We start from the raw sequence: 14,933 nt of genomic DNA, 5'->3' as shown, positions 1-14,933 counted from the left end.
TCCCCAGAGTCGTCCACGACTGGACCTAATGGTCAGGGGTCCCTTTACCTTTACTTAAGGAAAAGCGGGAGATTCTAGGATCACATCAGAAGCTGGGATGGCTTCTGTCAATCTGGGGCTGTTCCTGGAAAATAGGGGTCATTGGAGGGTTTGGGATGGGAGCTGTGGCCCAACCGCATTTGGAGGGCCTCATTTCTTCCGTCCTTCCACGACACTCAGCACCTACGGCCCAAAGCCGGGAAAAGTGCTGTTGAATTGTTGGCTTCTGAAGTGTTGGGCTCAGTAGCCATTTCCCAAATTTCTCGGCCGCTTGAATAGTTTGGGCATCAGATGAAACGCAGCTGCTGCCTCTGATGTGTGAAACAGCTTGAAGCAGAGTTGCTTTCGCAGGTGGAGTGGTAAGCTGCCTCACCTAAGACGAGGGGGAAGCGCTTTGGAAAGGATGAGTGCTCTTAGCGAGGTGTTATGAATTTCGGCATTGAAGGAAAAAAGAAAACAGGCGGTGGGGCTAGCCCTATCTCTTGCAGCTTAATTCCGGCACTGAGAAAAAAAGGAACCAAATTCGTTCAGTTGGGAATGGTATAGCTGCACATTGCAGTGTGTGTGTTTGCCCTGGAGGGGTTGCAGAGGGGGGGAAAACACGCCACAGCATTGCAATCAAGACATCTCCGTTCCCAAATACTTGTCGTATATAAGCTATGCCTAATTAACTTTTCATCTGAATAATCCCAGTGGTGGAGGAGAATTTCTGAGAGAACATGTATATTTAATTGCAATTATGTGGGAGAGAATAATGGGGAAGGGGGAATCATTGTGGGAAAATGGACTTTCATGTGTGTTGCGGTTGTTTTCCCAAACAATGGGACACTATTTTCAAGTTTCTTGCAGCGGAGGCTGGTCCATTCTGGGCAAACTGTGTATTTCCCCACCAACATCAGTCTGCCCTCAGCCAAGCCTTAGATGCCTCAGTGGCGGACCTTGAGGTCTCAAATTTCAGCGGCGCCCCGTGCAGTGTCGAAATTTGGCACCCCACCTCTCCTGCTCCTTTCTAAATAATCATAGAATCATAGAATTGTAGAGTTGGAAGGGACCCTGAGGATAATCTAGTCCAGGGGTAGGCAACCTAAGGCCCGGGGGCCGGATGCGGCCCAATTGCCTTCTCAATCCAGCCCGCAGATGGTCCGGAAATCAGCGTGTTTTTACATGAGTAGAATGTGTCCTTTTATTTCAAATGCATCTCTGGGTTATCTGTGGGGCCTGCCTGGTGTTTTTACATGAGTAGAATGTGTGCTTTTATTTAAAATGCATCTCTGGGTTATTTGTGGGGCATAGGAATTTGTTCACCCCCCCCCCAAAAAAAAAATATAGTCCAGCCCACCACATGGTCTGAGGGAAGGTTGCTGACCCCTGATCTAGTCCAACCCCCTACAATGCAAAAATGCAGTTGTCCCATACGGGGATTGAACCTGCAACCTTGGCATTATCAGCACCATGGTCTATCCAACTGAGCTATAGTTGTGGCATCCCTAAATCAGCCTCTGCCTTAAATCAGCCTCTGCCTGCCTACCTTCTTCTGCTACCTGTCAGTTCCCTCTGCAATTCCATTGTTGCCTTTGTAGAACTCAACAGAGAGGAGGATTGGGACGCAACTAGAATTTGTTGTCTCTGCCTCTCATTGGGTCCGGCCAATCTTTTAGGTGACATTGCCCTGCTGTTGGTCTTTCTGCCTCCTGCCCTACCAGTTCCAATGGGCACCGGCTACTGGCAAAGTCACTTAAATAATGCAGACTAGAGAGCCCAGAAGGAAAATAAATTCCCAACAACACTTTATGGAGGAAACTGGACAAAATGAGTGCATAACTAGAGGAGAAAAGGAACAGGGAGGGTTTGTTTTTTTCTTACTTTGGGCCCTGTACATGGCAGGGAAACAGCCAAACAAACAGACAGAGGAAAAACTCACTCTGTGGATGGAACTCATAGGCACAGAAGATCCTCCAGCTTGGGTTATATTTGCCAAATTGCATGCAAGCCCAGGGGCTTTTTGGAATTCCAAACAGGGGGAATGGAGGTCAGTAATATATAGGGTGAGAGGGGTAGGAGAGAGAGATCTGCACCCACTTATCTGCAGGCAGTAGCACTACTGGGCTATTCTGTTGTGAAATTTTCTTTTTGTAAGTGGCCTTGAGTGCTATTTCAGGAGGAGGTTAGGGGACAGATATCCAAAACAAATAAGTAAGCAAACAAGCAAATAAACTGTAACCCACCCAACCACCTAAACCCCTTCAATTTGTTCATGTCATGAAGCACTGCAAAGCAAGTCAACACCAACAGTGAAAGAAGTGCAATAGGACCTGAAGGAACGGTGATGGCAGGAAAGGGATTTTCTGCCGATATACATTTTTTCTCCATCTGCTGAAATGGGAAGAAAGGAACCAGCAAACGCAATGACATTTAGACAGGTTTCTCTTTTGCATATCGCTTGTTTCAACAAGAAGCAACTGCCTTTTCACCTACTGAAAAAGCTCTTCCAAATCTGTTAGCCTAACATGAACTGGATCAGCTCAAAAAACTTAAGAAGATTTATGGAGAGAGAGAGAGAAAGAGAGAGAGGAAGAGAGAAAGAACAGATTGTGTGCTTCCCCACCCCCTCTCTCCCCGTGATGAAATTTAATACAATCTGGCATGTTACAAAGTGCCCAGAATTCCCATTTTAACAGATTCTGCACCCGTCACCTTTTGTAGTTTCCAGCAACTACTCCCCAGTGGGGAAGAGGGGAGGGAATGAAGTGATCAAAACGATACTGCGTTCCATTACTTTATCCAAATGGTTAAAATGTGCAATTCCAGCCAGAAGATGTTGGTAGTTTTGAGTGGTTCGGTTTAGAGAACGGGATTAAATGGTTTCCGCTTGGGAGACTTCAAGCAGCTCCCCAGAGACTTGTTCAGCGCTGAAATTCAGTATTCAATTTACTAGACTTGTGGGTCAGTAGCCTTGAGAATGGGCAACTGGAGCAGCAATTCCTTGTTCCCACTTGGACCATTCATTGGATAAAAATATGGGACAGTAGATAACTCAGAATGAATCCTAATGTTGTGTTCTGTTAGGGAAGAACCAGCTCTCTCCTAGTCGACCTTTTCCAGTGTTCCCAATTCATCAGAAACAGCTGCTGTTCTGTCATTCATGTCCCTAGCCTAGAGGTTGCAAAAGAGGCACTTGCCAAGGTGTTTCCAGGAACCGGCAACGTTCTGTCCCAGACAGTCAACTTGAAATAAGTATTGCAGTCTTTGTGGTGTGTGGTGCAAGAATGTCTCTGGTTTGCCAATGTGTCCACTGGTTGAAAAAGTTAAGCCTCCCTTGCCTTAGCCCCATCCATGCTATAACTGAAAGCACTGTGGTGCCGCTTTAAACAGCCATGGCTTCCCCCAAGGAATTATGGGAGCTGTAGTTTGCTAAAGGTTCTGAGAGTTGTTAGGAGACCCCTTTTCCCCTCGCAGAGCTGCACTAGGAAGAGGTTGGGTATTGTTTTATTTTTTAAAAAACCCTTCTTTCCTCCACCTCACCCCCAACTGCATGTTTAATAATGTTTCAAACCTTGTTTAAGCATGCTGTTGGGAGGACAGAGAATCAGGACAGCTTCTCTCCACTCTTCTGTGGGGGCTGTGCAAGGCCCCCAGTTCAATTCAGGGCCTGGATTGGGGCAGGCCTGGCTTAGATCGGGGTAGGGGGTGGGAGACATTACAGCCTTACTGTTATGTACTGAAGTTCTCACCCTGGGCCAGCAGGGGGATACTGTAGATAGTTATGCAAATGAAGGATCGAAAGTGACGTTCAGTGATTGGATAGTTTTAGAAAGTTGTTACAGTAACGTGGTGCTGGAGCTCTATATAAGCAGGCTGACTGAGCCCTTCAGTTCAGTTCTGTCCTGGCCTCTGAATAAACAAGAGCTGTTTTGAAGAATCGCTGTGTCGTCTGATATGTTCACCCACAACTTAACACTTACATCGATCACATAGTTTTCATCATATGCTGAAGCTGCACAACTATATTCTGGCCTTTGAAAATATGAATTTCTGTATCCTTCTGACCTGTTTAAACTTATTTTTGTGGAGTTAACGCTCCGCTTGTGCTGAGGCACACCCCGCCCCCGGCATGCAACAGTGTGCCAAGCAACCTGGCACCCACACTCCCTGAACTTCTGCCTCTTGGCTAGCAAACAGGGTTTTCCCCCTGACCGTTTGTCCTCTCACAAATTTGGTTACTAGACATAACGCTTGGCTGGAGCATGACCGGGGACGCAGATGTAATCAAGTATCAGAAAACATTTTAGAGAAACACCTGCTAACACGTGTATTTGCTAATGCTGGAAATGTGCTTAGATGGAAATACGTCATGTTCAGAGTGGTTTCACTACTGTTTCCAATTGTTGACTTCTGCTAATAAAAGGAGCCTCTGCAGAACTAGCCGGCAGCCTGCTTGGAGCATGCTTGCCAGTATGCTTCTGCACAGCTCACCTGCATCCAACCTCCTGTCATCTCCACTATTCCTACAGATTTTAATACTGTATTTTTATACCATTCAGCTTGCACTGGGGCCTTGTGGTGAAGAGCAAGTAGGAAATTCGAAATCACCATCAACAACAAGACTATCACTGTCGTCATCCTTGCAGTGCACAATGCACAGCAGCTGTTGAGGAAATGTTGAAATGTGGATAGTATCTTGTAAGGAGCTTTGTGTTTTTCTCCTAGGTCTTCAATCCAAAGAGAACACAGAGCTTTCTCCCCGCATTCCAAGACAAGGCACAAGGCAGCGAGAAACCACAAGTTCTACTATTCTTCCTGCACATGGCTTGACTGAACCTAAACCAGGCTAAAGCAAACCCCAGAGATTAGGTTTGACATCAAAGCAAGCCACAAAACCACCTTCTTAAAAAACAAGTTGCCTTATACTGAGTCAGATCACTGGTGCATGTAGCTGAATATTGTCTAATAATACTAATACTAATAATCATTTATTATTTATATCCCGCCCATCTGGCTGGGCGTCTCCCAGCAGAATATGAATAATAATAAAGAGATAAAACAAATCATTAAAAACTTCCCTAAACAGGGCTGCCTTCAGATGTCTTCTAAAAGTCAGGTAGTTTATTTCCTTGACATCTGATGGGAGGGCGTTCCACAGGGAGCGCGCCACTACTGATAAGACCCTCTACCTGGTTCCCTGTAACCTCACTTCTCACAGCGGGGGAACCACCAGAAGGCCCTCGGTGCTGGATCTCAGTGTCCGGGCTGAACAATGGGGGGTGGAGAAGCTCCTTCAGGTATGCTGGGCCGAGGCAATGGCCCTTCAGGTAGGGAGCCTTTGCTAGACCTACCTGTTGATGCTGGGAATTGAACCTGGACCTTCTGCATGCAAGTGAATGATCTAGCACTGACCTATGGCCCTTCTCCAAAGGAAGATCTGCTACTGGTAGCGATGTGTGTATTGAATCTTGATGCCCTCTTAGGTATGGTTACATCAAGGCTGGGTTTTTACAGGTTTTGACTAATGCATATGAAGCTGCCAAATGGCATTGGTTCATCTATCGCATTATCACCTACACTGACTTGTCTGCAGCTCCCTGTGGTTTTAGAGAGGGGTCACTTCAAGCCCAACCTTGGGATGCCAGGAATTGAAACTGTGATCTTCCGCATGCAAAGCAGACGGTCTACCGCTGAGCTCCAGCCCTTCTCACCCAAGTGAGCCAAACACAACAACTTTTGTTTCCATCGGGTTACATGAGGCTAACTAGATCATAAAGAAAGCCGGCAGAATGAAATAGTAAGCCCTGCATCTCTTATACTTGGAAGCTTCTTGGTGGGAGATGACACAAATTGTTTTCATATTTCACTTTGTGTGTGCGTGCGCGATCCGTGAACTCAAAATTGCTGTCAGGCGTCCGGCTGGTTTTAAAATTAATAATGTAGCCATTGTGAGCCAAAACCCAGTCCTTAAAAGACTATAACATGGATATAAAAATGGAGGAACAAAACAAGAGAAGTGTTAACTGGAGCCGAAGAGGTAGACATTCTATCAGTTATTTGATCAATGCTAATCCTATTGGACATTGAGGATTTTGTCCCCCTTCTGAGCTTGGGAAATGAATTTTGTTTTTATAGACGAGAAACAGCAGAACACACAACTCCTGTAAGCCTAGGTAAGCTGAATAAAGGAACCTTTCCAGGGTATCAGCACAGCATGGCTAAAATTTGCAACCTTTCCCATCGCTTCATTAACATTCATTGGCCCAACGGGAGCAGATATAACACAGTGCCTTGCCTGCCAGTGCAAAGACTGGCATTCTGAGCAAGCATTTCAAGCTCACATTGGTTTAGGCTAGTTTCTCATTAGGCATGATCAGACTGGGGACAGGCTGTGCTGGGCCCGGGGGTAACCCAAGAACCACGGTCCAGGTCTGGTCCAGAATCCTAAGGTTCCACTAGGAGTCAGTCCGACAGGGTCAAAGCAGGAAACCAGGCAAGGACAGGGGCAGGATCTGGTATACAGCAATGTTGCTCCCGCAACCTGGGGCAGGGTCCGACAGCCTTTTATCTTTGTCAGGGTAGCGGCCGGTCCTGATCCCCCAGTGACTCACCTCCCTGTTTTGCCCGAAGGCGAGCACTCCTCCTGTGAGTACTCAGGTCTCTCCTTCTCTCAGACCTCAGTCTCTGCAGCTCGGGAGACATCGGTGGGTTACTAGACCCAGGGGCCGCCTCAGCCTCCCCTGACCCAACCGGTAGTGGAGCAGCTGTAAGTGATGTCCCAGCTGGAGGCAACGAGGTAATCCCCGCATCTGGAGCCAGGGCAGGCTCAGGCCCCTGACTTGGCCCAGCTGGTGTTTGTTGCAGGGGAACCTGTGCAGACTGGGACTCTTCAGGATCAGGCCCCAGACTTGGTTCAGATGATGCCTGAGGCAAAGGATCCAGTGTGGACTGAGACTCCTCTGGTCCTGAATCTGAGCCCAAGTCCCAGGCCATTACACAGGCTGACTCATCCCTCATTGTGAACCAGAGAGTGGGAATCTGTAGTTCTCCAGATGTTGCTGTACTACAACTTCCATCATCCTTGATCACCCTTGGTCCATCTAGTCCAACAACCTGTTCTCACATTCACCAACCAGGTGCCCATGGGAAACCCACAAGCAGGATGTGAGTGCAAGAGCAATTCTCCCCTCCCGTGGTTTCCAGCATCTGTTATGGAGAAGCATTGCTCTCTCCATACCTATTGCAAACCACCCTGCCTGGTATTTTGCCATTGTTGCCAAACCCACAGTAAATTAGAAACTTCCCTTGCATGTGAACAGGTGTGCCAACTTGAATAAAATAGGGGGGGGCAGGTAAGCCCCACCCTGCATAGCTGATCACATGATGTGGTGCACACACATGATTTGAATGGCAATACCCATAAGCTTGGGGGGCAGCCCCCTGGAATATTTTATGGGGGGCTGAAGACCCCTCAGCCCCTAGGAGTTGGCTCCTATGCATGTGAAGACAGGCTCTGGGAGACTGAGTGGATGAGACCAATAGTGGATCCAAAGGTCAAGAAGACGGGTTCTGCACTTCTTGTAGAAGTGAGGGTAAGTGAGGGGCAGATGGGGCTTGTCTGTCAGGAGCGTCTGCAGGAGCCAGGCCCTGTGACCAGTAGGGCTTCGCAGGACTGGGGCCTTCCTAAGTTTGTTCTGGAGAGGCAAGGCGCAGCTGCACAGGTGAGGCTGCTTGGTAACTCACTGCACCTGGTGGCAAGAACTGGGAAGGGATATAAGGTCAGCATTTCCCTTCGGCTCTTTGCCAGAGCAACACATTTCCTGCCTTGCTACGTTTGGCTTCTTGCTTCCTGATCCTCAGACCTCAGCTTCTCGGCTCCCTGCTTCCTGACCCTCAGACCCCTGACTTCTGGACTCTCATTCCTGCTACTACCCCGCCATCTTGCCCCCGGTCCTGACGTCCTCAGCCGGGACTTTGATCGCCCGTAGACTGGACCATGACATTGTCAACCCAGAGAAGTGGCCCACCTAGGAGAAGGAAAACTCTGATCTGAAACCTCTTCTGCCTTGCAGGATACGCTCAGGGTAAATGTGACTCATTGAAACAACTACTTATACCTCAGTACAGTGGTGCCTCGCAAGACGAAAAGAATCCGTTCTGTGATTCTCTTCATCTAGCGGTTTTTTCGTCTTGCGAAGCAAGCCCATTGACGGATTAGAGGATTAGCGCTATTAGCGCTATTAGCGGCTTTTAGTGGCTTTTAGCGGCTTATCGGCTTATCGGATCAGCTGATAAGCGGCTTAGCGGCTTAGAAAAAGGGGGGAGGGGAAAAACCCCCACAGGAACTTGCAAGACATTTTCGTCTTGCAAAGCAAGCCCATAGGAGATTCGTTTTGCGAAGCACCTCCAAAACGGAAAACTCTTTCGTCTAGCGAGTTTTCCGTCTTGCGAGGCATTCGTCTTGCGGGGCACCACTGTATTCGATTGACCCTCATCAATGACAAGGGCCTTCTCAAGCTTGAACTGAGGCCTCTTTCATGTCTCAAGACAATATCCCCCAGTCTATTTTGTTTTCCAGCAGGGACACAGAACACTGGGCCAGTACAAAACTCACTTATAAAAACTGTGAGGGTTTTTGAAGTTCTGGAGCAGTGGCAGATCTTGGCATCTCAGATTTCAGCCAACATTCATCACTCCCCCACCTCTCACCTTTGATTAAACATCATAGTGCAGATCTAATGTGGCTCCCCCAAGGCTCCAAACTGCTCACATTCCCCTAAACTCTCCTCTGTTTTGTGCTTCATGGTCTGAGATTATATCTTTCCCTTATCATCTTCCTAGAGTTGTGAGTGCCCATGCTTTGGGCACAGACAACAACAAGGTCCCTGCAAATTCAGCACTGGCCTCTGAAATTGGCCAAAAACATTCTAATGAGATTGAGGGTTGACCAGGATGATGGCAAGATCCCCTCCAACTCATTGATTCTATAGTTGTAAAGTTGTGTTGGGGGATAGAAGAGCTACCTAAGTAGTCAAACCTGACAAAATGGTTTGGCTTTGTTATGTAAGGAAATAACAATGGATCATGCACTCTAGATCCAGCATTCCATTCACGCCATGGCCAACCAAATGCCTGCGGAGAGCCCACAAGCAAAATCTGACCTCAGTGGAAAGGTAATCACGACACCAACCCTGTATGCCACCCATGAGAATATCACTGAAATGAGCTCTGATCATTTACAAGTGCCTTTTCTTTTCTTGTTAATTAATGGAGGAGGGTTGGGGAAAACACTGGGTAAATTTTCAGCACACCGCCAGTTGCAACACCCTTACCCAGATGGTCACTGCACCTCAAGCCATCCTTAAAGCCAGGCAGACCTGCTCAATTATTCACAGCGAGGAAAGCTGTTGCCAAATTGAATAACGTTGGCTAGCCAGTTTGCAAATTAGCTACTTGGAGGCAGAAATGTGATTATTTACACCTCTTTTCATTATTCGAAAAATACCCCAAACCTTCTCGACTCTGTGTTTTCCAAAGGCACATCAGATCGCAGCCTCTCCTCTTAATTGTCTGGAGAAAATGCAAGTCACATTTCCCCCATTTAATGGGCACTTTCTGAGCTAAGCTGGATCTGATTACTCTTCCGATCCGAACAGTTATCAGAGCAGACAGAGCAGTGAGGTCTCAGCTGAACCGCCACACACCCAAAGTGACAATTGGATGTCAGGACTTGAATTTGCCAGTAGCCGGCAGCAGGGTGAGTCGGAAGGTTTCTGAAGGGGATAATATGGGGGGGGGGGTTGAGTGGAGGACATTAGCGGCACTCCAGAAAGAAAGCACTGCTTTCATTCTCTGTTCTGTAGAGATTCCTGTGCATGATCATTATGGAAGCAGACAGATCTCCTAATTTGCGTTACACCTCAAACTTGGACTCAGGGGCTCGGCCCTTATTTAATTATGTGTTTGGTGACTCAGAGCAATGAGGATCAGCAGGCAGAACGTCACAAGCAGAGTCCCCAAAGAGCTGGCCTTGTGTCTGCAACTTGATCCAACAGTGCCGGGCAGGAAGTTTCACACACTGGCATTGCAACTCTGGTACACATTTGCAGAGTTCACAAAATGGAAACAGAATGCACCGGAGGCATATTAAGATCCGAAACTGTGTGTGTCATGGTCTTCCTCCTGAAGCATGGACAGAAGCACAATGATGAGTCATGGTTGCATACCACATGCGCAACTGGCTCGATTGAACACCATGTTCCCAAGTGCTCAGTAGATCCAAATCATTGCTGTCTGTTACATGTTATCAGCACATTATTGTATTCCCTATCCAAAAGGGAAGGCGTCTGTGTAGATATGAATGACAGTTGCATATCACCTCTGAAGTTGGCTCAATTGTGCATGATGTTCCCCATTCAAAAGTACGGCATCCGCGTCACCAGGAGATTGTAACCGCAGAGATAAGGAAAGAAGAGTTGTTCCGTTGTCTGGAGAGGTCACTTCCTGGTTTGCACAGAGAAGCCTTTTTCAACAGAGACCAGTGACAAAAGCATGTAGCTTTATTGAGGCAGCACTGGGTGTCAGGATTTTGCACTCCTAACCATTTTGTACCTGGGACAACTGCCCCTGTGCCCCCTATGCTATGCAAAATTGAGAAGATCCATAATTGAGAAGATCCATTTGGGAGTGCCAAATTTTGGGCTCACTCAGGGTGCCATATTACCAAAGATTACCACAGTACACCCCTGATGCCACCTCCACATAGGAAAAGAAAAATAGCCCTGATGGATAAGGTCAAAGGCCCATCTAATCCCACACTGTTCTCTCACAGTAGACAAGCAGATGTCTATGGGAAGCTGAAACAAGGACCTGATTGCAACATCACTCTCCCCATTTGCAGTTCTCAGAAACTGGTGTTTGAAGGCATCCAGGAGAAGGATTGGAAAATCTCAATTGTGAGGGGAAATGCATTTGGAAATGCAGATTTAGAGAAAATGTGCACAGAATAATAATTAAAGTTTCATGTAGATTTGCAAATAATAGTAATAATAATTTATTATTTATACCCCGCCCATCTTGCTGGGCTTCCCCAGCCATTCTGGGCGGCTTCCAACCAAATATTAAAATACAGTAATGCATCAAACATTAAAAGATTCCCTAAACAGGGCTGCCTTCAGATGTCTTCTAAAAGTCTGGCAGTTGTTGTTCTCTTTGACACCCAGTGGGAGGGCGTTCCACAGGGCGGGCGCCACTACCGGGAAGGCCTTCTGCCTGGTTCCCTGTAACTTGGCTTCTCACAGTGAGGGAACCACCATAATAATAATAATAATAATAATAATAATAATAATAGAAATTGCAAACTGATGTGGAAATGGGACATGACAGATTTACGGGTGAACACATATGGAAGTGGCATGGTCCAAAAATAGAAGGATTTGCCCATTCCCAGCTCACATCACAGCCTATATTTGACCAGGTTCCTCTTATATTTCTGTCACGCCTCTGATTCCACGAAAAGAGTCTCCTCCAAGGAAAATCCTCTTTAGCAAAGATGTCGTGTGCGACTGCGAAGTCACACACGACCAACTGCATTATCCACTGATCATATATTTCACTTCGCATTACATTTGAACGTGACAACATCTCACCACAACAGCTTTGACATTTTGGGCATGGCAGGCTAATGGCTGCTCCAGGCACTTCCATCTTTCTCTCCAGGGCACACTGGACCAGATCAAGCCCACATGCGACCGCTTTTGTTCTGTGCGCCAGTTAAGGATCCTGCGACTAATGCACTGCAACAGACGAGGGCAGATTTATTGTTCAGATTGCCTGCCTCTCCGTGTAGCTGAGAAGCCTGGAAGAAACGGGACTGGGGAAAATGTTTACAGCTGGCAGAGCTTGGAAATGCTTCTGCCCACTGGCTCATGAAAACAAGCGCAGAGATTCGGTGCAGTGTGTGTGTGTGTGGATAAAGCTTAGGGGACAAATTCCAACACAGTAGTTGAGCTAGTCTGTAGGAGTTATGATACCTGTGACAGGGAGATGACACTTCACAGTGTGAGTGTCTCGGAGGAGGAGGGAAGCAGCTGACAAGTTGTGCTGCGGAGCAGGAGACATCAATAGACATTAGGACCCAGAGGGAGCTGACAGAGCAAGATGCCGTGACAACATGGACTGAGAAGAATTTAATGCTGCCCGCATTTTAAAGCAAGCCTTTTTGACCTAACTGACCTCATTCACACCTCCTAGACTAACACACAGATTGGAATGTAATTTGCACGTTGGTTTTTGCACTTGTCTGATTCTTTTCTATATAGTTTAAGGTTCAAAAACATACCAACATGCATGCATGTGTGTGTGTGTGTGTGTATTGCTATTTTTCTGGAAAAAAGAGGTGCCAAAACTCACCAGGAACGCCTCCCTTGTTCTCTTAGAATGGCAATGATGCCTTCCTGAGAGGTGCCGGAACTGAGTTCTGGTGAGTTCTGACTGAAAAAAGCCCTGTATTATATATGACTATTATTATTACATGTTTATGTTTTATATTTATGTTATCGTTTTTCTTTTCATTTTGTGAATGAATGTAACAGAGTACGTGTTGACAGTGGGATATAACAGAAAAGCAAAAAAATAATACTTTTTTTTAAAAAAAGAAAAAAAAGCCACACACAGTTCATTTAGAAAAGCCGTGTGTGTGTGTGTGTGTGTGTGTGTGTGTGTGTGTGTGTGTGAAGTTCATTTAGATATATGTATATATTATATATATGTATATTGAGATTCCATGTGAGTTATTTGTTCAGTATTTTATGTTAACGTTCCTATATCTGTATGATTCTAAAGTTTTGTGATGCTTTAATGAATTTCCTCTGTACTGTTTTGGTATTTTTTCGTGTTGGCAGGTTATAAATTGTCAGATACGCTGGCAGGCATGAGAGTTTCCCCCTTCTCTCTGAAAGCTTCCGGTGAGAATTAACGAGCCTCTGGCAGGTTTATAGTCCATTTTATTTACCACAGCATACAGAGAGCAGCCTATGGCCACCCTCCATCAGGATACCAGTTGGTCAATCTGAATCCCCTCCCCTTCCAGAGCGAGAAGCGCGCCAGCTTCCAGTTCTCCCTCCCCTGTACTTTTGTTGTTTTTTAACCCTTTCAGCCCTCCGAGTTCGGGGGGAGGGAGGGAATTCCCCCCTCCACTCTCAAATGAAGAGCCTTCCAAACGCTCCCTATCTGCTGGTTGCTTAGCTACTATCTCAAAGCTGTGCAACTCTTCCCCTGACTGTCCAGCCACTGAATCTACTGCTGGGAATGTTGAAGGAAGGGGGGGGGCAAATCATCCCCTCCTTCCTCTGTCTGTGACAGCATTCCTCCATCTTCAGAGTCAGACCAGTCTCTGGCATCCGACTCTGACCAGCCCCTGACATACATATGCTTATAAATACATGTATACATATTTAAATAAATTTTCATGTGATGTTTTTTTTAAGACTAATGCAAAACTGGGGTGAGAATAGGCTTTTGAATAAGCCCATTTAAAATTGGCATGCCATGGAAAGAGATGGGCATGGGATGGGAAACCCGATTGTGGTAGTTATCAAGAATATTTTCCCCCTTATCTGTTGGCATTAGTGCTGTGCTCCCCCCTATCTGATTCAGGTACCAAAGTTTTGCTCTGGAGTAGCCCCCATCTGAAAGAGAAGGTTGGCAGCGGTGGGGGAGATGATCTGTCTGCCCTGGTGTCATTTGTTTCATTTGAAGACCCATCTCTTACAAAGTTCTCAACATCAACGGCTTGGTTAGGCAGCTGCTGTTGAGTTTTATACAATCATCTGTCATCAATGCAATTTCTTCATTGCTGGACGTCACTTCCAGTTATCTCAGGGATGGGATTTCTGAGAAGCGCAGACAATTATGCTGTTAGCCTTTCTGTTCCCAATGAACCCAGGAAGGCTGCCTTTCTTTCCGGGATTCCGTAAATGATTTCAGACATAGTTCAATTTCTTCCTTGACAAGTGAAAACAAGGCTGGGATCAGAATAGATGCTTACATTCAAAAAGGACAGGCTTCCCCACAAAGAATCATGGAAACCAGGGCCAGATTTAGGTCTGATGAGGCCCTAAGCTACTGAAGGTCCTTTATATGTCCAGCTGTCCTTTGTCAACAACAAATTGTCACTGTTTTTGTGTGTGTTGAATATATGCTATATGGTAATTTATGGACCTAATAGGTATATAAAGCCATTTGCACATGTTGCCATGCAACCCATTCATGCAGAATGTAGGCACCCTATATATAGAAAGGAGCAAATGAGTGATATTTTAGGAAGCAGGCTAGCAGGCGGGGCCCATTACTTACATCATAGGAGCCTACATAACACAAAACACTGTTGCTGGATGTAGCTTTTATCTTATTTGTTTTTTATCTTATATTTTGGAAATGTACATCCAGGTTTTTTTCTTTTACTTTTTTGGGGGGGGTGACGCAAGAAAGTGGGGCCCTAAGCTATAGCTTGTTTAGTTTATATGTAACTCTGGCACTGATGGGACCTGTGGTTTATTAAGGGTGCTGGGGACTGTAGCTCTGTGAGGGGTTAAAGCTACAGTTTTACCCAATAGACACAGTTTTTTCCTGATGTATAAACAACAATAAAGAAGGCTGATCACCAAAGAATTGATGCTTTTGAATTATGGTGCTGGAGGAGACTCTTGAGAGTCCCATGGACTGCAAGAAGATCAAACCTCTCCATTCTGAAGGAAATCAGCCCTGAGTGCTCATTGGAAGGACAGATCCTGAAGCTGAGGCTCCAATACCATGGCCACCTCATGAGAAGAGAAGACTCCCTGGAAAAGACCCTGATGTTGGGAAAGATGGAGGGCACAAGGAGAAGGGGACGACAGAGGACAAGATGGTTG

General features: G+C 46.3%; 1 protein-coding gene across 4 annotated transcripts in view; it reads right to left on the bottom strand.

Annotated features, from left to right (window-relative positions):
* GRM5 (glutamate metabotropic receptor 5) overlaps window positions 1–14,933 on the bottom strand; it is a 346,127-nt gene that overhangs the window by 219,940 nt on the left and 111,254 nt on the right. The gene's annotated exons all lie outside the window — the stretch shown is intronic.

The sequence above is a fragment of the Podarcis bocagei genome (assembly GCF_964188305.1).
Source record: "Podarcis bocagei genome assembly, chromosome: 6".
In the NCBI taxonomy this organism is placed as follows: domain Eukaryota; kingdom Metazoa; phylum Chordata; class Lepidosauria; order Squamata; family Lacertidae; genus Podarcis; species Podarcis bocagei.
This window is presented reverse-complemented; position numbering and strand designations above follow the sequence as displayed.